The sequence below is a fragment of the Protopterus annectens genome, chromosome 2.part0, assembly GCF_019279795.1.
Source record: "Protopterus annectens isolate FY-2018-M chromosome 2.part0, PAN1.0, whole genome shotgun sequence".
NCBI classification, from domain to species: Eukaryota; Metazoa; Chordata; order Ceratodontiformes; family Protopteridae; genus Protopterus; species Protopterus annectens.
The window spans coordinates 1,183,166,911-1,183,193,766 of record NC_056728.1 but is presented as its reverse complement, the minus strand read 5'-3'; positions in this window follow the sequence as shown (position 1 = coordinate 1,183,193,766).

Below are 26,856 nucleotides of genomic sequence, written 5' to 3'. Positions count from 1 at the left end.
ACACATCGATCCAAAAAGTGGACAGTATTTCTGCCTACCCTCCATAAAACTATAGCTGCAACACGTCCATAATGTCCCCCTCACAGGCCAGGAAAAGGGGCAAGGTCTACATGAAGATCTTAATAATAGTATTGTGTAGCCATGCCATTGGCTAATGGAATGGCAACCCAGCTGTTCTGGATGCAATTAGCAAGTGGGAGTCACAGATTGGTGCACAGGCAATCACTTATTCATGTGCATTACCTACAAAAGGCATGCTGCTGCCTATGGTAAACAGGTCTGAACCTTTAGTCATGAAGACAAATTGCAATTCACTCCGATACTACAACTGTATTTCTTCAGTCAAAGGAGTACAGCACTACACTGAGTGTATCACTGAATGAACCATGTAATGGAATGCAGATGGGGGGATGCAGTCATGAGAAATAAGAATTTAAACTGTAGGTCTCAACAACATTGCCTGGGCTGACATGTTGCTCTTAGTCTGCTGTTCAGCACCTATGGCCATCCATTACGGGTCTGTCTGCAGTGACATACATCACAGTTTTGGCCCCTGAATCACCCCAGCAATGGTCAGCTCACATATAACTGCTAAGTCTGTTGTCTGTTGTACAATACTGACAGTAAGAACTGGTGGATACAGGCAGCATAAGATATCATGTATGGTAATTGAGCCCCTCTCACTCTGTGAATGTAATACAGGCTTAGTTCAAAGATATTACAAGTGTCCCTCACCATTAATTACTCTGTCTAGGTCACTGTGTACTCCACACCTGCATCTCATTGCATGACACCTATGGCTAGCATACCTAGTGACCCCCTGCAGCAGGACAGCAGGTTATAGTTACTAGTAGTGGGGGGGAAACTGGCTCTGGCTCAGCTGCAGTGCATACATATTGAGCATATGATGTAAGAGCATGCATACAGTACCAGATATTCATGTACCATTACTGTGTTCCCAGGGGTCTGCCATGTCACAGACACATTCCCCAGTCTCTGAGGGCAACCATCATGTATTGTCCAAATGGTGTCTGGAAATACATATTTGTGTCGCAGGAGGTCTACATCTATGAGGCACACATACACATTCTGCAAACATCTGGGTACTGCAGATGTCAGACAGCTACGAGGAATACACATTATACTACATATGCACTGCTCTCAGTTATTGTGTAGCACATATGTTGCTGGAATGTCCACATGCACTTGCAGTACCACTCACCTATTTTTCAGATGTAGGCTGAATGACATGGTACTAACATGCTGCCCATATGGGACACACAGGAGGTGATGACAATGATGGGTGTGGACACATACCATGACAGTCTGTCACACCATTCAGACCATATCTGCTACTCCTGGTGCCATATCACATTAATAGGCTATGGGCCTGAGCAACCATATGCTTAGGCCAGATGTTAGCCCATGTGGATGCAAGGCAACACCTAATGCCCCTGTCCAACAGGGACACAAGCTGTATCCCTAGGTTGTATGTGCAGTTAACCACCCAGTTATCCAGGCTATGCCTGCAAAGCTGTAAATAGCTACATTGTCTGATGTGGACAGGATGGCCATTTCACTGCAGGCTGATTGTGTGGGACATACATCTGAGTTGCCAACAAGGCCACTTCTTGTCACACGCCAGGTTGAGTGTGTGTGTGTGTGTGTGTGTGTGTGTGTGTGTGTGTGTGTGTGTGTGTGTGTGTGTGTGTGTGTGTGAGTGTGTGTGTGTGTGTGTGTGTGTGTGTGTGTGTGTAGAGAACAAATATCCAGTAAGATGCCAAAGTCCAACTTAAGCAGGTAGCACAAATGAAGAAAAATGAAGCAAAGTTGGACACTGCTGACAGCTTAAAAAATCTTCTTTATTCTTAAAATCACAAGATAAGCGCTTTCGGGATGGCCCTTCTTCAGATAAATAAAATGAATGAGATGGTTCACTTATATACATATAAAAGCCAATCACATTCAGAAATAGCAAGCACATTCAGTGAAAGACACGCCTATTTTTCAAAATAGGCTTAATTGGTATGTACTCATTTAAACCTGGCTTCCTGTTTGCCATTAAGCTAGCAATCCATTTTGTTTCTACAGTTTCTGTTTGAAGCACAATATCACCCCCCTAGTGCTGGGTTTAACATTTACAATAACCCTAAATTTAAATGTATATGTAGGATACAAAATCACATGTCTACATAACGCATTTCTTTCATCTTTATTCCTAATACTGGATAGATGCTGAAGAATCCTTACTTTAAACATGCTATTCGTCTTACCCACATAAAAACCTTGGCATTGACAGCATTCTGCTAAATATACTATGTTGGTTGTGCAGGTTGCTCTTCCTTTAAAGTGAAACACTTTTGGGTAGTGGGATGTATAAAAACAGTATCTTTATTTATGTAGGGACAAGCTTTACATAATCCACAATTACTCGTTCCTATTGAGTATGGTAAAGCATAGGACACATTTGGCATGGAAGGTTCCTTACATAGTAGATCCTTTAAGTTTTTGTTCCTTCTATACCTAAAAGTGGGCTGAGGTCCCACTATGCCCCCCAGTGTACTATCACTGGTCAAGATGTTCCAGTTCTTCCTCACTATATTGCAGATGTCACTAGTGTTACTGCTATAATTTAACATGACCTGCGGGTTTTGCATAAAGCTTCATTACTCTTTTGACCTCATCCCTTTCAAAGCTCTTAGAATCAGGGCTTATAATCCGATCTTGGATCTACCCCTTTCCACAGTTTCATTTACCAAACTCTGCTTATAGCTCCTGTCATTAAAGTTTTCCTTAAGTCTAGTCGTCTCCTCTTCAAAATCTGATTCTAGAAGACATAACCTAGAGACCCTGCTCACCTGCCCTGTACTATGTTGCGATATGTATATCTAGGGTGCATGCTGTCAAATGCCAAGAGTGAATTCTTCCAGCAATCTTTCTTATGTAGCTTGGATCTAAAGCCTTTTGTATCCTGTTGTATACATACATCTAAGAAATCTATGGAACTGCGTGACATGTTGATAGAAAACCTAAAAAACTTCGTAGTGGAGTGTAAGTGGTTAATAAACTCATCCAGTTTTCCTCTGTCCCATCCACAAAGAAAAATGTCATCTACAAAACGTAGATATAACTGTAGTTGACGTCTCCATTCCTCATTGCTGATGACATGTGTTCTTTCCCATTGAGAGAGAACCAAATTGGCATATGTATTTGCGCAGGGGGTCCCCATGGCGACCCCCGCGCTGTCTATATGCCATTACCTCCCAGAAAAACATTATTCTCCAGAACAATGCTTAATAGTGATGTAATGAGTGATAACTTGTCATCACTAACTCCTAGGTCACCCAGGAGCAATTGTACACTATCAATACCAAACTTGTTGTCAATCACAGTGAATACACTTTGAATATCCATAGTAACCATCAGTAAATTCTTACTACAGAATTTATTCAATTGACCTAGTAGCCTTAAAAAATGTGCGGTGTCTTTCAACACATTATCCATTTGATCTAGATAGGGTTTTAAAGTATGTTCCACCCATATCGACACATTCTCCGTAACCCATTCCCTCCCAGATACTATCGGTCTAAGGGGTGGGTTTTGGATAGATTTATGTATCTTCGGTAGTGCTTTAAAGATCGGAATAACTGGTTTCTCAAAATAGAGAAACCAGTTATTCCGATCTTTAAAGCACTATAGAGAAACCAGTTATTCCGATCTTTAAAGCACTACCGAAGATACATAAATCTATCCAAAACCCACCCCTTAGACCGATAGTATCTGGGAGGGGATGGGTTACGGAGAATGTGTCGATATGGGTGGAACATACTTTAAAACCCTATCTAGATCAAATGGATAATGTGTTGAAAGACACAGCACATTTTTTAAGGCTACTAGGTCAATTGAATAAATTCTATAGTAAGAATTTACTGATGGTTACTATGGATATTCAAAGTCTATTCACTGTGATTGACAACAAGTTTGGTATTGATAGTGTACAATTGCTGGTGACTAGGAGTTAGTGATGACAAGTTATCACTCATTACATCACTATTAAGCATTGTTCTGAGAATAATGTTTTTCTGGGAGGTAATGGCATATAGCGCAGGGGTCGCCATGGGGACCCCTGCAAATACATATGCCAATTTGGTTCTCTCAATGGGAAAGAACACATGTCATCAACAATGAGGAATGGAGACGTCAACTACAGTTATATCTACGTTTTGTAGATGACATTTTTCTTTGTGGGATGGGACAGAGGAAAACTGGATGAGTTTATTAACCACTTACACTCCACTACTAAGTTTTAGGTTTTCTATCAACATGTCACGCAGTTCCATAGATTTCTTAGATGTATGTATACAACAGGATACAAAAGGCTTTAGATCCAAGCTACATAAGAAAGATTGCTGGAAGAATTCACTCTTGGCATTTGACAGCATGCACCCTAGATATACATATCGCAACATAGTACAGGGGCAGGTGAGCAGGGTCTCTAGGTTATGTCTTCTAGAATCAGATTTTGAAGAGGAGACGACTAGACTTAAGGAAAACTTAATGACAGGGGCTATAAGCAGAGTTTGGTAAATGAAACTGTGGAAAGGGTAGATCCAAGCGATTCACGGATTATAAGCCCTGGATTCTAAGAGCTTTGAAAGGGATGAGGTCAAAAGAGTAATGAAGCTTTATGCAAAACCCGAGGTCATGTTAAATTATAGCAGTAACACTAGTGACATCTGCAATATAGTGAGGAAGAACTGAACATCTTGACCAGTGATAGTACACTGGGGCATAGTGGGACCTCAGCCCACTTTTAGGTATAGAAGGAACAAAACTTAAAGGATCTACTATGTAAGGAACCTTCCGTAAAATGTGTCCTATGCTTTACCATACTCAATAGGAACGAGTAATTGTGGATTATGTAAAGCTTGTCCCTACATAAATAAAGATACTGTTTTTATACATCCCACTACCCAAAAAGTGTTTCACTTTAAAGGAAGAGCAACCTGCCGCACAACCAACATAGTATATTTAGCAGAATGCTGTCAATGCCAAGGTTTTTATGTGGGTAAGACGAATAGCATGTTTAAAGTAAGGATTCTTCAGCATCTATCCAGTATTAGGAATAAAGATGACAGAAATGCGTTATGTAGACATGTGATTTTGTATCCTACACATACATTTAAATTTAGGGTTATTGTAAATGTTAAACCCAGCACTAGGGGGGGTGATATTGTGCTTCAAACAGAAACTGTAGAAACAAAATGGATTGCTAGCTTAATGGCAAACAGGAAGCCAGGTTTAAATGAGTACATACCAATTAAGCCTATTTTGAAAAATAGGCGTGTCTTTCACTGAATGTGCTTGCTATTTCTGAATGTGATTGGCTTTTATATGTATATAAGTGAACCATCTCATTCATTTTATTTATCTGAAGAAGGGTCATCCCGAAAGCGCTTATCTTGTGATTTTAAGAATAAAGAAGAAGATCTTTTTAAGCTGTCAGCAGTGTCCAACTTTGCTTCATTTTTCTTCATTTGTGCTACCTGCTTAAGTTGGACTTTGGCGTCTTACTGGATATTTGTTCTCTACTATTTTCCTTGGATTTGTATATCCAGTATTTTGCATGCTATGGCAGCGGAACCTGTTATGCTAGAAACTACTTCTGTGAATGGACATCAAAACCAAGCCAATAAGCATGTTTTATGGCATCCTAAGAAAGCCCTGAACTGTGGAAATCCATTACTTAATTTGGGCTTTTCTACATGTAAAACAGGCATGAGTGGTTTCAAACCAGTAGCTGTGGATAGGAATTTTGAGGAACTAACTCGTGACTTAACTTTTAAAGTGAACAAATTGCAGAGACTTCAATGGCAGGAATATCATTTAGAAGCTTGCATCCAATATGGCATTGTTCCGAGGGGTATGCGGATACTTTGTATGCCAGCACAAGGTGACCGCTACCCGGAACTTTTGGCCAAATGGCAAACCATCAACATTGAGACTAGTTTTAAGTACATGTCCCTGCTGAATGAGTTTTTTTCTCCAGAGTTGGATAAATTAAAAAAAGAAGTGACTGAATTGCAGCATAAGCTTGAAGTTGAGTTTAGCGATGGGCCATATAGTGAACGCATGGAAGCACTATATGTTACCTTTACTGAAAATGACGATAAATTGAAAAAACAGAAAACGGGTAAATTACAAAGAGATTTCCTGGACTTCACAAATGGGAACATCTTCGTATGGCCTAGGGCCAATGAAAATAGATCGATGGTGAATACTGCTAGGCGATTGGCAGATTCAACCAGGAGGGGAGGGAGGAGTGATGCGATGACGACGATGACGAACATAGCGTCTGAATGTAACACGTTTCCCACGCCGTTTCAGAAGGAGAAGGAGAGTGGTATCGGAACGCGTTTTGTGACAGCTAGTATAACAACACATGAATCAAGGGAGGAAGAACCAATGGCTGATTTGGCTGATGAACAAACGGACACGGAATCTACTCGAGTGCAGGAGGGTCCTGCTAGTGTCACGATTGATGTGACAAATTTAGGTACCAGTTCAAATCATGATGTAGGTACCTGCCCTTCACAACAAATTGCCGTAGCGAACTCTAATTCAGATGGCAATTCCTTGGGGGCACGCCCCAAGATACAAGGAGCGAGCCACAATAGTAATTTTTTGGGACTGTTACCAGCACCGGTCAAAAAGAAAGGTCCCTGGAAGCGGTCAGTGAGCGAGGACAGGGGGACCGAAAAGAGAAGAAAAAATTTGGGACTGACTGCTGATAATGATATGGGTATTGTTACTAATTTATCATCTTATGTTTTAAACTCTGGAGAATTAGAGGTGTTGAATAAGGGATTAACCTTTATTCCGAGCAAAAATGGTTGCTATGATGAAATGTTGATAGATATTATGTTATACTGCAGGAATGTGTCACTGAAGTTAATGTATGGTAACAGTAATGAGAAGGATTATTCCCTTAGAAAACCAAGTGGTTTTGTCCCGCAATTAACATCAAGCTTGAATTTGTTCGTTAGTGCATGTGAGAAAGATATGATAGATTACTATAAGGAAGCAGATTTCAAGAAATATCACAACTTATCTGCTGAACAAAGGATAGCACTGAATAGTCTCATTGCCAGTAAGGACATTGTGATAAAAAATGCGGATAAGGGGGGTGCCATTGTCCTTATGGACACGACATGGTATAACAACAAATTGAATGAGCTATTGCAAGATAGCAACACATATCTACTCATAAATCCCCTAACTGTAAAAAGTATTGTAGACAGGGTGAATATTCAATTAAATGCTCTATTGTTTGAAATGAAAATATCTGAGGAAACTTATCAGTTTCTCAAAATAGAGAAACCAGTTATTCCGATCTTTAAAGCACTACCGAAGATACATAAATCTATCCAAAACCCACCCCTTAGACCGATAGTATCTGGGAGGGATGGGTTCTGAGGAGAATGTGTCGATATGGGTGGAACATACTTTAAAACCCTATCTAGATCAAATGGATAATGTGTTGAAAGACACAGCACATTTTTTAAGGCTACTAGGTCAATTGAATAAATTCTATAGTAAGAATTTACTGATGGTTACTATGGATATTCAAAGTCTATTCACTGTGATTGACAACAAGTTTGGTATTGATAGTGTACAATTGCTCCTGGGTGACCTAGGAGTTAGTGATGACAAGTTATCACTCATTACATCACTATTAAGCATTGTTCTGGAGAATAATGTTTTTCTGGGAGGTAATGGCATATATAGACAAGCGCAGGGGGTCGCCATGGGGACCCCCTGCGCAAATACATATGCCAATTTGGTTCTCTCTCAATGGGAAAGAACACATGTCATCAACAATGAGGAATGGAGACGTCAACTACAGTTATATCTACGTTTTGTAGATGACATTTTTCTTTTGTGGGATGGGACAGAGGAAAAACTGGATGAGTTTATTAACCACTTACACTCCACTACGAAGTTTTTTAGGTTTTCTATCAACATGTCACGCAGTTCCATAGATTTCTTAGATGTATGTATACAACAGGATACAAAAGGCTTTAGATCCAAGCTACATAAGAAAGATTGCTGGAAGAATTCACTCTTGGCATTTGACAGCATGCACCCTAGATATACATATCGCAACATAGTACAGGGGCAGGTGAGCAGGGTCTTTAGGTTATGTCTTCTAGAATCAGATTTTGAAGAGGAGACGACTAGACTTAAGGAAAACTTTAATGACAGGGGCTATAAGCAGAGTTTGGTAAATGAAACTGTGGAAAGGGGTAGATCCAAGCGATTCACGGATTATAAGCCCTGGATTCTAAGAGCTTTTGAAAGGGATGAGGTCAAAAAGAGTAATGAAGCTTTATGCAAAAACCCGCAGGTCATGTTAAATTATAGCAGTAACACTAGTGACATCTGCAATATAGTGAGGAAGAACTGGAACATCTTGACCAGTGATAGTACACTGGGGGGCATAGTGGGACCTCAGCCCACTTTTAGGTATAGAAGGAACAAAAACTTAAAGGATCTACTATGTAAGGAACCTTCCATGCCAAATGTGTCCTATGCTTTACCATACTCAATAGGAACGAGTAATTGTGGATTATGTAAAGCTTGTCCCTACATAAATAAAGATACTGTTTTTATACATCCCACTACCCAAAAAGTGTTTCACTTTAAAGGAAGAGCAACCTGCCGCACAACCAACATAGTATATTTAGCAGAATGCTGTCAATGCCAAGGTTTTTATGTGGGTAAGACGAATAGCATGTTTAAAGTAAGGATTCTTCAGCATCTATCCAGTATTAGGAATAAAGATGAAAGAAATGCGTTATGTAGACATGTGATTTTGTATCCTACACATACATTTAAATTTAGGGTTATTGTACATGTTAAACCCAGCACTAGGGGGGGTGATATTGTGCTTCAAACAGAAACTGTAGAAACAAAATGGATTGCTAGCTTAATGGCAAACAGGAAGCCAGGTTTAAATGAGTACATACCAATTAAGCCTATTTTGAAAAATAGGCGTGTCTTTCACTGAATGTGCTTGCTATTTCTGAATGTGATTGGCTTTTATATGTATATAAGTGAACCATCTCATTCATTTTATTTATCTGAAGAAGGGTCATCCCGAAAGCGCTTATCTTGTGATTTTAAGAATAAAGAAGATTTTTTAAGCTGTCAGCAGTGTCCAACTTTGCTTCATTTTTCTTCGTGTGTGTGTGTGTGTGTGTGTGTGTGTGTGTGTGTGTGTGTGTGTGTGTGTGTGTGTCTGTCTGTTTGTGTTAACAGAGTGGAGCATGACTTGCACTTGTGCTGCAGTCCCAGCAATGTGAAGTCTGTGAGTGCCTTGCATGCCACACTGAGGTCACCTATGAGGATTATGTATGAAACTGGATAGAGGTTTGGCCTTATGGCCTATTGCTGTGAGGATCATGTGTATGATGGCCTGGTATTCCCTGTTGGGGAACCTCTGCAATGTCCCCAGCTGTTGCATGCACTGTGTGATGTAAATGACCAACAGTGAATTATTGACATTAAGGGTCCTCATTAGGGGGGATGCAGGGATGTTAATACCCCATGCCCTATGATGACATACCCTTATGTATGACATGGGCCATGTAGAAGGTTTATCTTACAATAGAAGCCGAATGTGTTGACACGTCATGTTGCCAAAGACTTGTGCCCACAGCACATTCACAACTGATTGTGTGCCTAGGATGTTGTTTGTACTGTCATAATATGTGGTGATGTCACTCTCCCCATAGCGGTTCACACTGCATGCCCTGTTATGTGGCCTGAGGCCATGTATCTGGCATCGGTCAGATATCTGTGTGAAATCCTCCTAGGAAGATGTCCACATCAATATGGAATCCAGTGATGACACACAACATTCAGTTGTCCACAGATATGGTCGGACATAGGCTAATGGCTGTTACATGCACCTCAGATGTATATATCACACACTGCGCGTTTTTTGCACTTGTTACTATTCAGCCAAGCTCCTCATGGTCCTGCAGAGTGGGTGCTAGCAGCAGAGAGGTTAAAAGAGCGACTGCTAACCTGATAAAAGTGTTTTTTTTTTCCTGCTACTACCTGGGCGACTGTCTGATCTAGCTAAACTGCAAGTATTTCTGCTTCTTGAACTGTTTTAAACTGTTTAAAGTTGTTTTTGTACCTGCACTTTTAAAGTTTGTCCTGTTTGTTTCATATACCTGTTGAGGCTACACACTCAAATGCGCTAGCCTGTGTTACATATTTATTGCATTTTCCTGCTGTTTGTTGCAAAAAAGAAAAAAAATTATCCTTGTTTCCCGTCTTTCCTGATCTAGAGTAGTCCAAATACAGGCTTTGCTGTATTCTGGACTTTTGGAAAGTTCCTGCGTTGCCCATTTCCTTTATTGGATAAAGGGAGGCTTCTTTGTTCACCATTGGCAGTGGGGAGCTTAGAGCAGCCTATCTATCACTGGAGGAGTGTTCCCAGCATAAGAATCTGGTAGTCTATTGGCCATTTTGGGCCAATTTCTAGCTCTTTTAAGTCCCCCTGTATAAAACCCACTTTGGCGTAGTTTTTGTGCTTGTTACTATTCAGCCAAGCTCCTCTTGGTCCTGCAGAGTGGTGCTAGCATTAGAGAGGCTAAAAGAGTGACTGGTAACCTGATAAAAGTGTTTTTTTTCCTGCTACTACCTGGGCGACTGTCCGATCTAGCTAAACTGCAAGTATTTCTGCTTCATGAACTGTTTTAAACTGTTTAAAGTTGTTTTTGCACCTGCACTTTTAAAGTTTGTCCTGTTTGTTGCATTTACCTGTTGAGGCTACACACTCAAGTGTGCTAGCCTGTGTTACATATTTATTGCATTTTCCTGCTATTTGTTGCAAAAAAGAAAAAATAAATAAATAATTTTTGTTTCCAGTCTTTCCTGACCTAGAGTAGTCCAAATATAGGCTTTGCTGTATTCTGGACTTTTGGAAAGTTCCTGTGTTGCCCATTTCCTTTCTTGGATAAAGGGAGGCTTCTTTGTTCACCAGTGGCAGTGGGGAGCTTAGAGCAGCCTATCTATCCCTGGAGGAGTGTTCCCAGCACAAGAATCTGGTAGTCTATTGGCTGTTTTGGGCTAATTTCTAGATCTTTCAAGTCCGCCTGTATAAAACTCGCTTTGGTGCGGCTTTGTGCAATTTTGCGCATAGCGCAGCATCGGGCAGCTCCGCTTAATTGGGTTTAAACCATTCTCGGCTCCACAAAGTCCACTCTTCACTTTTTCCCTTAGAACTGATCTAGTTCTTATAATAAACACCCTATTCCTATTCTAAAGCCTGGCACTTGCTCACTAAAGCAATTATATAAGTCAGCACTAAAAAATTAAAAGCACTACACCCTCACAAACTCCCCATTGAGTATCTTGTTCCCCACTGGCCCTTTTTTTCAATTATAAAGGAATTCCCAATACTGTTCTAGCATGTCCAAAGGTCAGTTGTCTATCTCCTCTCTGGTCCAGCTGGTGAATCTGGGAATCTTGAGGCAATATTACAACTGCCTCATGTACACAGACAACCCTCTCCTCCTCCCAACAAATTCCAACACATGTGAGAGATGCAACCATATTGCCAAACTGGAGGCTAAGCTCTCTCAACTCAGTACCGGTGTAACCACTCAGGATGAGAAGGAAACCACACTCACTACAATTCCAGTCTCACATAGACCTACCACGACAGCAAACCAAACACATAAATACACAAAAACATACTCGGAGGCTCTAAATAAAAATCTGCCTAAGCAGCAGAGACCTCCAAAGCAGACACCCAAGCAACCGCTACCCCAAAACAAAACACGTGCAACACATAGCTTACAAAGCCAGTGTGCCGAACATTCACAGCCCTTAAGGCTAAACAACACACCTGATACACTTGTAATAGGTGACTCTATCATCAGGCACACTGACGTTCCGCTCACCAGGCTGAACAAGGAGAAGGTCACGGTGAGCTGCCTGTTGGGCGCTAGGATCAGCCACATAACACAAGCACTCAGGTCACTCCAAGGCAAGTAAAATATGACTCAGTCATTGTCCATGCTGGTGTGAATGATCTGAGACGTACCTCCCTGGACTACATGAAAAGAGACATAGAGGAGCTCTCTGAGCATGTAGTCCAGGCTGGTATGACCCTGACCTTGAGTAGCATCTTACCCTCACCAAGAATGATGCCACAATATGAAGACAAGATGATCAATTTCAACAATTGGCTTAAGCATTGGTGTCATTCAAAGGGGATCCAATGCCTGTCAGCCTGGGATGACATGCTCGACAAGCCACGATGCTTCGCTAGGGACGGCTTGCACCTGTCACCCCTGGGCTTTCGGATATTGGCAAAGGCTCTTGCCAGCCCCATAGTGCCTTTTTTAGGCAAGGCTCAAAAGACAAACCCACCTCCATAGGTATCACAAGGGATAAGAAACTAAGAGTAATGCTACTCAATGCCAGAAGTCTAAACCTCAAGATGCATGCACTCAAAACTCTCCTTAGCATGGAGAACATTGATATCTGTGCAGTATCAGAAACCTGGTTCAAGGCCCCCGAGAGCACCCCAGCACTACCAGGTTATATCTCATACCATGCTTTTTGGCCCCAAAACTTGGACTGAATCACAAAAGGAGGGGGAGTATCAATATTTATCAAAGATACCCACACCTCCAGGTTGGTGGCACAGCACGAAGCATCAGAGACTATCCATGTGCAACTAACAGTGGGTAAAACTGCCTTCCCGTTTATAGTCTGCTAAAGGCCACCCTCCCAAACCCAGGAACCCCACTCGGCCTTCCTGAGAACACTGGAAAATATGAAGATCTCTCCAAACACCATTATATTGGGCGACTTCAACTACCCAAACATAAACTGGGAACATTACTCTAGCTCCAACACCCTAGCCCAAAGGTTCCTAAAATTTATAAACTCAAATGCTATGGAACAACTTGTTACCACTCCCACAAGAGGGGAAAACATACTAGACCTGATCATCACCAACATGGGGGCTCTATGCTCCAGACCAGAATTGTATCCCTCACTGGTAAGATCAGACCATAAACTAATCTCACTGGATATTCACATCCCGACCCCACCCCCTGCACAGAAAACCACAGTGAAAAACTTCTCTAAAGCAAATTTTACACTCCTCAAAACCGAGGTGGAATCCTTCAGAGCCCCTGGGCCTGTGGAAAATACGGCCCAGACTGCAGAATCCTTTATAAACGCATTCTATGAACACCTTTAGGAATGCATGGATCATGCAATCCCAAATAAATCCAACACCCAATCCTCCAAAGGCAGGCATCCTGTCTGGTGGACCCCAGCCATAAACAAAGTATACAATAGAAGGAGGAAGTTACTACATGATAGAGCAAAATCCCAAAAAGGGAAGGCATCTCTGATCAGTATTAGCAAAAAACTACGGGCACTCATAAAATCGTCTAAGGCCAGCTTCGAGAGAAAAATTGCACAGGACACTAAGGATAATCACAAGGCTTTCTTTAGTTATGTTAGGAACCTGGGTGGGAATTCCTAGATATGCTCAGAATTAGTCCATAATGCCAAAAAATACACCAGACCCACAGACATTGCCAACATCCTAGCTGACAGGTTCAGCGCAAACTTCTCCCCCCCCCCTCCCCATCAAAAGGGCAAATATCTATCCCAGCAGAGTGCTGCTCCCCTGACATCTCAGATGCTCGGGTAAGAGCCGCCCTCTCCAAAGCAAAAAACACAGCATCAATGGGACCAGACAGTGTCCCGGGATGCGTCCTACATGAACTCCAAGAAGAGCTAAACCCAAACATAAAACTACTGTTCAATCTCAGCCTTACTACAGGATATGTACCCAAAGAGTGGCGTACAGCAACAGTGGTCCCTCTCCACAAAGGTGGTACCTCAACGGATCCTGGAAACTATCGCTCCATAAGCCTGACTAGCTTGGTCTGCAAATTTATGGAAAGGATCATCATGGACCTCATAAATAAAGATATTGGGGACCTACAGACACTGGATCCTACCCAGTTCGGCTTTGTTAAGGGCAGATCCTGCCTCTTAAACCTGGTTGATTTCTTTGAAACAGTCACCAAGGCCATTGACGAGGGGAAGGTGGTCCACACAGCCTACCTGGACCTCGCAAAAGCCTTCGATACAATGCCCCACTCGGGCATTATAGATAAGCTCACCAGCTTAAATATAAACCCCTATGTCACTAGATGGGTTGCAAACTGGCTCAAGGACAGAACCCTCATGGTTAGAATTGCTGGAGCCATGTCAGACTCCAAACCAGTTACAAGTGGCGTCCCACAAGGCTCAGTCCTGGGACCTCTCTTGTTCGGTATATATTTCTCGGAGGTACAGGCCAACACGGAAGGACTGTGCCTGAAAAAGTTCGCAGATGACTGCAAACTAGGTGCCATAATCAACTCTCAAGCTGACACAAGCATCCTACAAAAGGGCCACATAGAAACAGACAACTGGTGCCAGAGCCATGGCCTCAAGCTAAACGCCAAAAGTATATCGTCATCCCCTTTGGCAAAAACAAAGTGCCCACAAATTACCACATAGGTGGTAATCCATTAAGTACAGAAGAAGTAATTAGGGACCTGAGGACCCAAGTTAATAGCAATCTCTCATTTGAAAACCACATGGCCAAAGTGGTTAGAAAAACATTTTACATAGCCCACCTAATCATGAAGGGATTCACATCTAGATCAGGGGAGGTCATCATGCCTCTTTACTCATCCCTCATCAGGCCCATAATTGAGTACAATGCCCCTTTTGGGATGTACCTTACCAGACACCTGCAGCAACTGGAAAGACCCCAAAAGTACCTCACCAAGAGGATCAAAGGGCTCAAACAGATGCCATATGCTGCCTGGTTAAAGAAACTCCAACTCTACTCAGTGGCATACCGCCTGCTCAGAGGCGATCTGTGCCTGACGTATAAAGCCATGTCCAACCCGGAATTAATGGACATGCTGCACCTCAGAAAATCCAAATCCCATCAAGCTATGCGCTCGAGAGACTTAAACCTCCACACTGAAATAAATAGGACATGCTGGAGGGACAGATTCATAACCCAGAGGCTCCCTTCACTCTGGAATAAAATCCCAGTCCAGGTTAGGCAGAGTCCCTCATTCACTCTCTTCAAGAGGAATCTTGATGAGTGGATGGGAGATCATAGGTTTACCCTGGGTATCACTTCTATGTCACTGTTAGACAGAGGCACAGTATACTAACCTCAAAAAAGGGCATAGCAAAATTCATTTAAAATGGGTGGCGAAAGCCAAACACACTCTGGCTAGGCTTATAAATGCCCTAGAGCAGATAGCCTAGTATGAACCTATGAACCTATAACAGAGGCCCAAACATGGAACAACAGGTTACACACCTACTTATGGGTGAACCGCATGAGGTACACTTCCTTATGTGGAGTAGGTGGGTCATGTCAGCGTACTGATGTGCTACCTCTATGGTAACATATGGTGTGATGCATGCTTGGCAGTGTTATATCTATGAGGGCCATGTGGGCTATACTGTCACATAGTTTTTCCAGCTCAAGGTAGGCATTTTGCAGTATCACTCCCAGTCCATGTCTTTGGCGTCTGAATCATTGAGGTCACCTGTGTGTAGCAAACATGAGCCCTTCCTTGACAAAGACTAGGTGTTCGTAATGTAGTGTTTCCAGGTCGCACATGTCCTTGTTAATGGGGTTTACTCTAAACTGTGCTATGGCCTTGCAGAATAGCCTAGTTAGGCTGGTGTGTCTATAATGTGACTGAGTGGTGGACTGCCCACCTTAGTCTAAAGGGGTGACAGTGGTCATCCATGAAAAGGATGGTACAAAGGTGTTACTCAGTCCTCCTTTATAATTGGTTTCTTATGGTTTTGCAAGTTTATGCTTGGGGTCATGTAGGATGCATCCTGTGATGTGATAGGCTCCCAATGCAGATGTATACCATGACTATCACATGGCAGTGGTGATCTGTTCCCCACATATATGAGATGGAAGACATACTGTGGATATCCTGATGTACTCTTGGGGAACACAGGAGGTACAGCCTACACCAACTCTGTCAGGCATCCAGTATGCAATAACAATAGCAGTGGTATAGCTGTGTCCCTGAGCACCACAAGTGAGCAGCTGCTGCTGCTTCCTGTGCTGTTGCAGACATAAGTGCAGCAGGGGAGATGACTGTATGTAGTGGATGTAAACAATGTAGGTCCTGTGTTTGTTGTGCAGATTTGCATGACAGATCCCATTCTCATGTGCACACTAAAGAGACAGTGCTCCAAAATGGGCAACTGTGCCTACATCATTTCAGACAGCAGTATGTCTTCCCTGTAATGGACAGTATGTATTGCACATGTCCACTAGACAGGTATACACATCCTAGCAGAGGATGATACAGGCTTGTTGGGTATACCTGACTACATGCATCTGTACAAATGCACACATAGCACTTGTATGTATGTGTGTAAATTGGTGCCAGTCCTTGATCATGGTTTGGGGCCTGTGAGGGTGTGTATACCCTCCCCAGGAGGATGTATTCAACATTGGATGTGTATGTATGGCTGCCCTAGGTGGATGGCTATTGTGGGAGATGGTGACTGCAAACGTGACTGCATGACTGTTGCTTTGCCATGGAGGATGACACTTTATGGGTGTGGCAGTGTTAACCCATGTTGTGCAATGTCAACTGCAATACACCTTCACCTCATGTGGGGGCAACCTCTGGCCACACCAAGGTGTTCCTACATCCACTGATCATGGCTTACTGGCCATTTGTGTGCTGGCATGGGTATGTCTTACAATGTATGTTAGGGTTGTTCAAATGACCCAGGATCAGGGTACAGACCAAACTCCAAATACAGTTGATGAGGTCCATATAGGCAGAATGGGCTTCCTGGTCACTTGTGTTTGCCGGTAGCTAGCTGTGAATTGAATAGGTTTGGGTTGGCAATGGTGAACTGACCTTGCAGTGTCCCCTGTGCATCTTACTGGCTGTACAGCATGGAGGTGTGTATGTGTCTTGTATATACAGAAAACCCATGTCCCATGACATTAGTGGCTACACCTTGGCTTCTGCATGTATGATAAAATGGTTGACCATGTAAGGCTGGGGTGCTATTTGCACCTTTAAATCATGGTATGTGTGACTGCACATATGCCTGCAGTTCCTGGGTTAGGAATGCTTGCAATAAGGGCAAGGTCATGTCTATACATCTAGCGTTTACAGCATGGGGTTCATTGTGTGCTGCACTGATACTTGTATGTTGTTGGTGATAACTTCACCAATGTTACTCATTGTGTCATTATGAGGCAGGCGAGAACCACTGTCAGATGCACGAAGACCTGGGAAGGCAGATGGAGGCCACCTCTTGCAGAGCATCATGGTCTGTTTAACACATCACCCCCAACTTACAGGTACTGGAACCCCTAGAATAGCACAGGAGAAATGTGGACATGTTAAGGGCAATCATTCCCTGATTGTACTGCGGAATCTGTCTGGGTGACAGCATAATGCTGCATAAGGCTTCGGACATACCTACCTGGGACACATAACCTGTGTGCAAACTCATGTCTCACTGCATATAGTCCAAGGGCATACATGTCAGGTCAGGTCAGGCACACTAACGGGTACTGTGACAGACCCATGACAGTACCTGTTGGCGAGAGATAGCAGTGTGTATGCAGTATGATGGAGTCCTTCACCTGATAAAAAAGTAACTGTGACCATCCTCATACACAGCCAGGTCAGAGGCATACCACTGTGTCTCCACTGGAGTCTCCTGTGTGTAACATCTTTGACATGGGATGGTGCCTGTGATGCTGTGGGACACAGGTATGTGGCCATGTGTGTTATGTGCTGTTTACAGCTGTGCAATTCATGTGTGTCTTTGCCTCAGAGATCCCCTTTGTTTGTGGATGTGTATGTTGAGGACCACTGCAGATGTTTGTGTGTGTTATGTATGTGTGTGAGGTGTACTGATTGTGTTGGCAACCTGTTTGGGAACAGATATGCAGCACTGACAGGAAGAGAGCATGAACTGCAGGCTCCTACAGTTATTCCAACTCTCACATGTTGTGTCTCTTTGTGGTGTTTGTAGATGGCTGTCCATCCATATACATGAGGCAGGTGCTATGCAATGCCAGGGCACCAGTATCAAGTACACTGGCTGGGGAAACTGTAGGACATTGTCCAGCTATATACTCCAGAATCTGATGGAGGAAGGCCAGGGAGATGTGAGGGGGTGGGCCTACAGAACAGGTGATTACTAATACAGTAGGAAGCTGACACCACAGCAGGCCATGTAGACAGCCTATGATCAACAGAAAAAGGTCCAACAGCTATATGCAGTGCAACACCTCATAGCACATGCAGCAAGTAGCATGAAACATCAGGATCAGGGCAGCCATGCATGCTGTAATGGCAGTATGTTGCCAATACTTACAGACATACTGTGCTGGTAGATGGTGGGGGTATAATGTGGTGGTTAGCGGTGTATAGTGCTGGCAATAGTGTATGTGCAGAGTCTGTACATAATGATGAGTAGTGTATGCAGTCCTGTGATGTGTTCCCCTGTTCATGTCTTTCAGGTTGGATGTACAGAAGACGCAACCCCCCCCCCCTTTCACGGAGGTGGAGACCACTGCAATTATAGATGCCCTTAGACTCCATCACTAGGTACTGTTGGAAAGGAGCCATCAAAACCTGCAACAACATGCTGCCCTGTGGGCAGAACTGGTAACAACAATCAATAATGTGGGCCACTGGCACAGGAGCTATAAACAGGTCTGACACCATGCCACTGATCGCATGCACCATGCATGGCAAAGAGCTGCAGCTATGGCCAGGGACAGTGCTGGCACAAGTGGAGGACCTGCTACACAATCATCATTCTCAGCCACAAAGAAGTTCCTGGCAAACTTGGTGTCACCCACCAGCTCACAGGAAAGCATCAATACATATGTCTTGAAGGTGGGTGGCAGAGTCCACAGCTAAGAAGCATCCAGGTAAGCCTCCAGTGGTCATCATGTTAATACTGTAGCATTCATAGCAGCAGCCTCTATATAGCTGTACACATATGTCAGGTCAATTTGCATCTGTGGTTGAGGTTTTGTAATGCACACATATTGTGAAGGTCAGCAATGTGGGTGGTATCACAGCTTGTACTGTACATCTTGATAAATGCACATATTATCCTGTACCATTGCCATATTTGTGTGTGCTGACAATACCTTTCCTTCACAACTCCATAGGTACATCTGGTGTGGCTGCAGAACATCAACCTGTAGCCGGTGAGGATGAATTATCATTTTATGGGTCACCTATACCCTAGGCATGTTAAGGGCTGCCAGTTTGTCATGCACACACCTGTTAAGCATAACCATATTGCAGTATGTTCCATGTTCACTTGTGGTGGGGTTCACTGCAGTGCTTCATATTGGTAAACACAGTAGCATATTTGCAGGAGCTGTAACTCATTCCCATGTAGTTTGGTATAGGTGTAGTATCTGTGCAATACAGGGGTGCATTACTATTGTGTACATAGGTCCACTGTGTGTTAGGTGAAGGTCCATCACATACTCCAACTTGTCATGTATTTCACAGGTGTATAGTACTAGCAACATTAACTGGACATAGCGGCACTGCATGTTATTGTGGGCCTTTAAAAAATGTGTCTGTTATGGTCTGATTGTGTGGTATGCATGGCATCAGTCAGGAGGTGTGTTCTGTATAATGCCTTTGTGGCACCTCACCTGTGTATGCGTGTGTGTGTGTGTGTGTGTGTGTGTGTGTGTGTGTGTGTGTGTGTGTGTGTGTGTGTGTGTGTGTGAGCGTGGATCATCAAACATTATCATGCAGGAATTAATGTACATGTTGTCTTCTCCTCACAGGTGACCATGGGAGTCGGAGTGTGTCCCCTCACAACCTGATGTCAGTGTCTCATCAGACACTGATGATGTTGGCCATTGTGAAGCACAGGTGGAGTTGCTGGGGGGTGACTCTGTCCCATTGGTTGACATCCCACTTCTACCCTCAATGGCCCTGCACACAGTCAGTATACCCACACACACCCAGTCCCCTGCAGCCACAGATACTGGGCAGTCAGATGGTGGTGGCATCAAACAAGGTAGTGTGGCAACTATGGCATTTGAGACTGTAGACACTAGCCATAGCTAGAGAACTGGTGAGGTCCCACACAGGCAGACTGAAAGGGATGCTTGAAGGAGGACTACTGCCCATCAAACCCCTGTCAGTGGTGTCACAGCATGTGTCCCCCGATGCATGTTCCTTTCCTTCATGGAGGCATAGGAACATTGTGAATGGTACACCATACTGATGCTCTGGATCATGGATGCAACTCTGCCTGGGATACCTGACACCCTCCCATGGCATTGGTGATGCCTTACATCATTTTGCTGATGTAGTGAATAGATGGGGTGAGACACTGTTAGTCCTTAACTATGTAATGTGTGTTTGAACATGTGGTGGGAGTAGGGTGTTGGACATGTGGACATAGGCAGCAACAACATCAGCTCAGAGCCCACATGGCCATGCACACTCACACTCCTGTAGTGGTAGTACCACCAGCACTAAAGAAGGGAGGGTGCTGTCAACACTGCAACATGGCAGGCCATGGGCACATGGTCCTGGGCAGTCCCGTGAGGGACACAGAGAAAGCAGACACTGGTCACCATCAGGAAGTAGTACTGCATGTGGCCTTGGGCATGGGGGTGACAGTGCCACTCCTGGCAGAACCAGTTTCTGTGTTCATGGCTGAAGACAGTGAACTGTAAATTCTGCCATATATGGTCCACGGGTGTCCAACATACCCTTGTGTAGGGCTAGCACATGGCTTGAGTATGCATGCACACACTCACACATCACTGTCACATGCAGGTCACTGAAAGATGCACACAGCTCCTCTCCATGGTCCAGATGACCAGCACCCCACCAGACACACACACATGATGTCAACTGTATGGCACAGCCTAGGCCTTTGGAAATCTAACACCACACCCTCTGCATGTGATGATACCTGTGCCACATCCCTGTTATCCATACCATTAATGCAGAGACATGTTAATATGTGTCTGATGCACAGGGTGAATCTAGTACAGGTAATGGCATTTTGTAGTGTAGTAGTATTATGCCCTGTAATGTGTTGTCTGCTGCCAATTGTCATGAGTATGCATCAAAGTGTATTTACCTTTGTGCCATGATGCTTTATTGCTATTAGTACCACTGACTGACTGCTGTCTCACAGACCTTATTCTGTTTCTGTTCCAGGTGTCTGTGTGTGTAAGTCATGGTGAGCTACTGCCATTATAGAAGCTGAAGATGGTAAAGTGGCAACACAGACACCTTTTCATCACCAAGGTATGCGTGGAACAGTGTGTCAGGGTCAAAGGGGGCAGACAGCGTAACTTTGCATGCATACCCATTGACACAGCAAGCTAGTCCTGATACACGTCACCTGGGTGTTCCTTAGGATCACAGGTTCATAGCTAGAGAGGAGATTACTAGAGTACTGGACCTGGGCCCCATTTTTGACCCCCAGCACAATCATAAATCAGCACATGTTGGCTATGGATTTCCCATCCACTCAATCTTGAAGCAACTAAAAAGGGACTGCATGATACTGTGCTTGGCATGTTTGGGGAGTGCAGCCTCTGACTGCCAAACTTGTCTCTCCATCAGCTTTTTGTGCTGTGTCATATGTGATTCAGGCCTGTTGTGCTGGTAATGCACGCAGGGTTATACTCTCATGTATGGGGCAGCTGTAGAAGGGTTGATCACAACATTGCCATCTAGGCATGTCAAAGACACCTGTGGACAACCTATCCAATAACCACTGGGGCAGTACTAATTATAGGGTGTCTGCATGGTACAGATGTCGAGGGCCATGGCTGACATTTGTGGGTGTTAACGTAGCCTTTACAGTTTCTGCAGATGTCTGCATAGGTGCATAGCAGACTGGCCATGCTACTAATGTATTGTTGCACTGACTGAGAACTATTCAGAGGTAATGTCCACCTTTTTTCTACATGCAGTCCCTTTATCTATGTGGTGAACCATGTACAAACCTTTTTCTGACCACTGCCACTACTTGTTGCCTGAATGCAACATTGTTAGCATGCTGAGTACCCAGGTCTGCCATCACAGTGTGTGTGTTTATGGGGTTACTGCTGATGTGGGAAATAGTGGCGCCATGTCCGTGCCGTATGTTATGCCTACACTGTTGTCAGCATTCAGCTTGAGGCCAGGACCATGGCACCATTCCATACCCACTGTATGGCTCATTGCAGTGTGTTAACAGAAATTCATGGCTCAGTGACAGACTGCACACTACTTACAGCTGACAGCCTTAGGCCGTACCTACATATGAGTGTGGTGGCTGTTAGCATTCATGCCTTGTTACATGTGGGTCATTTGGGGGTAGCAGGTAGTCACAGTGCCTTCACATGTCTACATATTGCATGCACATAGGTGACACAGATTGTGGTTGACACCTCATCAAATGTGGACTGTAGGACATGTCTTGTAATGTGACAGTTGGCAGGACATACCATACACACAGCAAGTGCAACACACCGGATGTTCTTTTGGTTTGCTCATATGACAGTTTCTTTATGTGACATTAACTTAGCTTACACTATTTGTCATGACATTAAGGTGCTTCTGATGTGCAATAACTGCTTTATGCAATTAGTAGACAACTTCATGAAATGTTTGTTGTCCTACACTCTGGGAACCTCTGTATTGTTTGGGTTGTTGTCACAGGTCACACCTTGCCAAACATGGACTGCACCCTGCAGGGTGGTACAGATAGTGGCTGTACCTCTCAGCTCTACATATTTCTGCAGAATGCCTGATGTTTGCCACATATTCTATTTTACATTTGTCGTACCATTGTGGTTTTTCAGGCAAATTGCTGGAAAATCATGATAGACTAACATTAGAGATTAATGATGGCTATGGTCATGTCACAAGTTATACCCTTTGGAAAATGAATTAAATGTACAACCTCTTCTGGTAACTTCCATGCATCTCACAGCAATATGTGAAGTTTGTGCTCAGTGTTTGGTCTTTGCCCCAATTTTCTGTATGGCTTCAACCAGATGTCTTTCTGTGAGGGTTGAAAGGTTTGCTGGTGGGCGTAACACAGTTAGACAGCTGCAAGGGGATATACATACATACATACACACAAAAAAACCCACTCATAACCTGCCCTTATTGACAGTAGAACCTCTACCTGCCTAATTTTACATACAATAGTGCTATATACATAATATTAGCAACACAGAGCTACTATAGTTTTGCAGTGTCTGCCACTAATATTCAGGTGGGTGACAATTGCAGGGGCAGTTAGGATTGCCAATGGGGGGTTAACAGGCCCTTAACATGGTAGAGCCATCGCAAGCACACACACACACACACTGCTGCATGGGGGGTATGCATTGAAACACACATGCACACAGAGATGACACTTTTCACACCTACCTATCTTATGTACAATACATACCAACATGACTATTGCACATGCCACAGTGCCTTTGTGTTATAAAATGTGTAACTGTGCTTCAAAGGTGGATGACATCTGTAGGGGCCCAGAGTAGGTTGACAATGGGGGAGTTAAGAGGGTGGAACAGGCACAAAAAATGGTATAACCATTGCATAAACCCAGACAAGACAGCCACAGGGGATATGGATACAGAAACACATGCACTCGCGCAGTTAGCAATAGTCAGATTAGAACCCCTGTCTATCTACTTGTACGTACTATAGTGTGACATATTGCACGCATCACAGACATTATATGCTGGCTGCATAACTCACAACTTCTTATAGCAATTAATCTTTGGAATGCCTTCATGAATAGTGGGAGTAACCCCCCAAAATAAGGACACATCTCACATACTGCTCTTAGAAACCTAGACAAGTGATAGGGTAAAAGGTTTTACATCAGCATGACATTTTAGAAAGGTATGACATCTGAAGCTGACATCTCTGTCACTATTTGTGTTGTCAACTTTCACTGATTTACCACTGATGTGACATAAAACCTCATTGTTATGAGACATGGACCACATATAAGTTGCAAACATCTGCACATGCTGCATACATCTGTACAGATGAGTGGTATGGCCTGTAGACTTTAATATGGTGCATCTAAGGTGGATGACATCAACAGGCACTTTAAAGTAATGCCATGGGGAGGGGGGTCAACAGGCCTTAAAATGGTATAATCAACCCACACAACAGCCACAGGGGATATGCTTTCCACACAATCATACACAGTACTTTGGTTAGCTATATTGAGATTCAAACCCCTACCTACCTAGTTGTATGTACTATAGCACTACTTAGTTATCGCATGTGCCATGGAGCTTATACACCTAGAAAGTGTCCAAGAATAGATCTAAGGTGGATGACATGAACAGGCCCTGTAAAGTAATGCAATGTGTGTGTCACCTGCCTCAACATGGCATAACCAGTACACCCATGGGAGATGCTTCACACACACACACATCCACACACAAGCACACACACACACACACACACACACACACACACACACACACACACACACACACGCACACACACAGACAGTATCACAGTCATCAGTATTGAGATTAGAACCCCTACTTATCTAGTTTTCTATACTATAGTGCTATGTCGGTAGCACATGGGCCAGGGAGATTAGATACCTGCAGACTTTCCATCAGTGCTTCTAAGGTGAATGACATCAGCAGGCCTCGTAAAGTAGGACAATGGGAAGTTTACTGGGTGGAAAAGGCCTAAAAATGCTTTAACCTTGAAACACACACACAGCTGCCAATGCTGAAATTAGAACCCCTTCCTGTCTAGTTGTATGTACTATATACATATCGCATGCACCACTGAGCTTATATGACTGAAGAGTGCCCAAAGGTGCTTTTAAGGTGAATGACATCACCAGGCCTTGTAAAGTAGGGCAATGGGAGGTTAATGGGTGGAAAAGGACTCAAAATGCTTTAATTTAGAAACACACACACAGTTGCTAGTGCTGAGATTAAACCCCTACCTATACAACATACTATAGTGCTATGTACTTATCAAATGTGCCACAGAGTTTATATGGCATAAGAGTGTCTAAAGGTGCTTCTAAGGTGAATGACATCAGCAGGCCTTGTAAAGTAGATCAATGGGAGGTTTACTGGGTGGAAAAGGGTTCAAAATGCTTTAACCTTGAAACAAACACACACACACACACACACACACACACACACACACACACACACACACACACACACACACACACACACACACATACAAAATGCTGATATTAGATCCCCTTCCTGTCTAGTTGTTTGTACTATAGTACTATGTACTTATCGCATGCACCACAAAGCTTATATAGCTGAAAAGTGTCCAAAGGTGCTTTTAAGGTGAATGACATCACCAGGCCTTGTAAAGTAGGGCAATGGGAGGTTTACTGGGTGGAAAAGGCCACAAAATGCTTTAATTTAGAAACACACACACAGTTGCTAGTGCTGAGATTAAACCCCTACCTATACAACATACTATAGTGCTATGTACTTATCAAATGTGCCACAGAGTTTATATGGCATAAGAGTGTCTACAGGTGCTTCTATGGTGAATGACATCAGCAGGCCTTATAGAGTAGGGCAAAGGGAGGTTTACTGGGTGGAAAAGGCCTCAAAATACCTTAACCTAGAACTACACACACACACACACACACACACACACACACACACACACACACACACACACACACACACACACAGTCACCAATGTGGAGATTGGAACCCCTACCTCTCTAGTTGTATGTACTATAGTGCTACGTACTTATCACATGCACCATGGAGCTTACACAGCTGTTGAGTGTCCAACGTGCTTCTAAGGTGAATAACATCAGCAGATCATCTAAAGTAAGACAACGGGAGGTTTGCCTGGTGGAAAATACATCAAAATGCTTTAACCTAGAAACACATGCACACAGTTGCCAGTGCTAAGAGTACTACCCCTACCTATCTAGTTACATGTCTTACAGTACTTCATAGTTATCACAGAGCTTATACAGCTGAAGAGTGTCCAAAAGTGCTTCTACGGTGAATGACATCAGCAGGGCTTGTAAAGTAGGGCTATGGGGATTTACTGGGTGGAAATTACCTCAAAATGATTTAACCTAGAAACACACACACACACACACACACACACACACATACAAGGCAGGTGATGTGAATTCCAACTCCTATGTCACTACTATTACACAATGGAGCTCACCTTCATACTGGCATATGCCAGTGGTTACAACTTGTGTGCAAATGTTTGCATCAGGACATCACTCTATGCCTTTCAGGGTGTCTCTCTATCACTATTCCCCCCTCTCTCTTTCTCTGTCTGTCTGTCTCTTTCTCTATCTGTCTCTGTCTGTTGCTCCATCCCCCAGTCTCTGCCTGTCTATAATTGATGCATTTGTATATGTTACCTATATATATATATATATATATATATGTCTATCAAACTCAAGAGATGGAGATATATCACATATGTGCCACCTCCAGAAAGCTGAGGGTAATCCTGTCTGATGGGGGCGGGAGAGACAGTTAAGGTGTACATAGCTGTCTGTATGCAAAGACATATATGGACAGCACAGTTGTATAGTCAGATGTGGGTTTACACATGGCCTGTAATTCTCTAAGTGTAGAAGCATGCCCAGTATGACCTTCAATAGTAAAAGTTGGACTCCATTCCAGAGCTAGCTGTACTCTGGTCCAGGACTTTGTGT